Here is a 3,830-nt window from a genome sequence, read left to right on the forward strand (position 1 = left end):
TTTTACAGGTAAGTATTTAGCTTTAAATAGGAATCATTTATTTAATAAGAGTTAATTAATTTAGTTAGATGTAAATTATATTTAAGTTATGGGGGTGTTAGTGTTAGGGTTAGACTTAGCGTTAGGGGTTAATACATTTATTAGAATAGCGGTGAGCTCCGGTCGTCAGATTAGGGGTTAATAATTGAAGGTAGGTGTCGGCGATGTTAGGGAGGGCAGATTAGGGGTTAATACTATTTATGATAGGGTTAGTGAGGCGGATTAGGGGTTAATAACTTTATTATAGTAGCGCTCAGGTCCGCTCGGCAGATTAGGAGTTAATAAGTGTAGGCAGGTGTTGGCAACGTTGAGGGGGGCAGATTAGGGGTTAATAAATATAATATAGGGGTCGGCGGTGTTAGGGGCAGCAGATTAGGGGTACATAGGGATAACGTAGGTTGCGGCGGTTTACGGAGCGCCAGATTAGGGGTTAAAAAAAATATGCAGGGGTCAGCGATAGCGGGGGCGGCAGATTAGGGGTTAATAAGTGTAAGGCTAGGGGTGTTTAGACTCGGGGTACATGTTAGAGTGTTAGGTGCAGACGTAGGAATAGTTTCCCCATAGGAAACAATGGGGCTGCGTTAGGAGCTGAACGCTGCTTTTTTGCAGGTGTTAGGTTTTTTTTCAGCTCAAACAGCCCCATTGTTTCCTATGGGAGAATCGTGCACGAGCACGTTTTTGAGGCCGGACGCGTCCGTAAGCAACTCTGGTATCGAGAGTTGCATTTGCGGTAAAAATGCTCTACGCTCCTTTTTTGGAGCCTAACGCAGCATTTGTTTGAACTCTCGATACCAGAGTTAAATTTATGGTGCGGCCAGAAAAAAGCCCGCGGAGCGTTAACAGCCCTTTTACCGCCAAACTCCAAATCTAGGCCTATGACTTTCTTTAAGGTTAAAGATACATTGCAACTATTTGTTTGAGCCTGCAAGTTCATACCTGACGTGTATACTTATGTTGTTTCTGATTCATCAAATGTATTGTATGTACAATATCTACTTGTTTTTTTCCTTTTTTCTCTGTTAAAAGAAATAAAAATTATATTTAAAATAAATAAATAAAAATATTAGTTAATATCTACGCACCTAACCGCCCACCATCCTCCTTCTTTTACTCAGTCATCAACCACCTAAGGTCCGAATATATTAGGTGGTGAATTAAATTTCTCAATAGACCCATCTCTTGTCACCTCAACAGGCCGCTCATACAAAAGTCAAATTAATCCAACTGGACAGCATTGCGAACAGCCCCTCTCTTTGACCCCTGGAGGACCTCATGCCCTGAAACTAGAGACTACACCTTTTCCAATCTCATCACACCTACACCCAAATAGATTATCTCTTTTGTGACCAAAACAAACTGTCATCATTAATCCACTCTCGCATATCCCCCACAACATGGTCACACCATAGTATGGTGGTTAGCTCCTTTGCGTGGTCCTCAAAAGCCATGCAATAACAGCACTTGGAAACTAAGTGACTATATCCTTACAGACCTGCAACTGATCACCAAAATTACAGAAAAAAGACTGAATTCTTTAACCACAATGACCCCGCTCCTACTTCACCCTCAAACAACTAGGAAGCTTACAAGTGCTACATAAGAGGTGAAATCATTCAACTAACACACAGACAACGCAAGCTCAGATCAGAACATTTTAACACACTTTCAAAACAACTCCTCTTAACAGAACTACTAAACTCTAGAGAAGTGTTAAAAACCAATCTAATTAAAAATGCACATTTAAGAGCCTTTACAACAAAAACTAAATATTTTTCTGAAAGTAACAAAGCAGGTTGATTAATGGCCAGATATTTAAAGAAAAACCAAATTAAATCATTTATCCAACAAATCAAAGGGACAAATAACAAAACCCATTCCCACAGCACAGATATAGGAGCCAAATTTGCCGAATACTATACCTCTTTATATAATTTAAACTGATTAGACCAGGGCAAAAAAGATAAACTAATCCAACCCTGCCTAACACAGCTGCAACTCCCCACCCTAACCCAGGAACAATCAACAGACCTTGAGACACCTATTACACTTCAAGAAATCTCCCTGACCATAAAATTATTACCATCTGGCAAAGCCCCAGGTCCGGGCAGTTTTACCCCCAAGCTTTACCAAATTTTTAAGCACTTAGGCCTAGATTTGGAGTTTGGCGTTAGCCGTGAAAACCAGCGTTAGAGGCTCCTAACGCTGGTTTTAGACTAACTCTGGTATTTGGAGTCACTCAAAAAAGGGTCTAACGCTCACTTTTCAGCCGCGACTTTTCCATACCGCAGATGCCCTTACGTAAATTGCGTATCCTATCTTTTCAATGGGATTTTTCTAACTCCGGTATTTAGAGTCGTGTCTGAAGTGAGCGTTAGAAATCTAACGACAAAACTCCAGCCGCAGGAAAAAAGTCAGTAGTTAAAAGCTTTCTGGGCTAACGCCGGTTTATAAAGCTCTTAACTACTGTACTCTAAAGTACACTAACACCCATAAACTACCTATGTACCCCTAAACCGAGGTCCCCCCACATCGCCGCCACTCGATTACATTTTTTTAACCCCTAATCTGCCGACCGCCAACTACGTTATAATTATGTACCCCTAATCTGCTGCCCCTAACACCGCCGACCCCTATATTATATTTATTAACCCCTAACCTGCCCCCCACAACGTCGCCGCCAGCTACCTACACTTATTAACCCCTAATCTGCCGACCGCAAAGCGCTGCCACCTACGTTATCCTTATGTACCCCTAATCTGCTGCCCCTAACACCGCCGACCCCTATATTATATTTATTAACCCCTAATCTGCCCCCCTCAACGTCGCCTCCACCTGCCTACACTTATTAACCCCTAATCTGCCGAGCGGACCGCACCGCTACTATAATAAAGTTATTAACCCCTAATCCGCCTCACTAACCCTATAATAAATAGTATTAACCCCTAATCTGCCCTCCCTAACATCGCCGACACCTAACTTCAATTATTAACCCCTAATCTGCCGACTGGAGCTCACTGCTATTCTAATAAATGTATTAACCCCTAAAGCTAAGTCTAACCCTAACACTAACACCCCCCTAAATTAAATATAATTTTAATCTAACGAAATTAATTAACTCTTATTAAATAAATTAATCCTATTTAAAGTGAAATACTTACCTGTAAAATAAATCCTAATATAGCTACAATATAAATTATAATTACATTGTAGCTATTTTAGGATTAATATTTATTTTACAGGCAACTTTGTAATTATTTTAACCAGGTACAATAGCTATTAAATAGTTAAGAACTATTTAATAGTTACCTAGTTAAAATAATTACATTACCTGTAAAATAAATCCTAACCTAAGTTACAATTAAACCTAACACTATACTATCATTAAATTAATTAAATAAAATAACTACTATTACCTACAATTAAACCTAACACTACACTATCAATAAATTAATTAAATACAATATCTACAAATAACTACAATGAAATAAACTAACTAAAGTACAAAAAATAAAAAAGAACTAAGTTACAAAAAATAACAAAATATCTACAAACATAAGAAAAATATTACAACAATTTTAAACTAATTACACCTACTCTAAGCCCCCTAATAAAACAACAAAGCCCCCGAAAATAAAAAATGCCCTACCCTATTCTAAATTACTAAAGTTAAAAGCTCTTTTACCTTACCAGCCCTGAACAGGGCCCTTTGCGGGGCATGCCCCAAGAAGTTCAGCTCTTTTGCCTGTAAAAAAAACATACAATACCCCCCCCAACATTACAACCCACCACCC

This window comes from Bombina bombina, chromosome 4 (assembly GCF_027579735.1).
Source record: "Bombina bombina isolate aBomBom1 chromosome 4, aBomBom1.pri, whole genome shotgun sequence".
Taxonomy (NCBI): domain Eukaryota; kingdom Metazoa; phylum Chordata; class Amphibia; order Anura; family Bombinatoridae; genus Bombina; species Bombina bombina.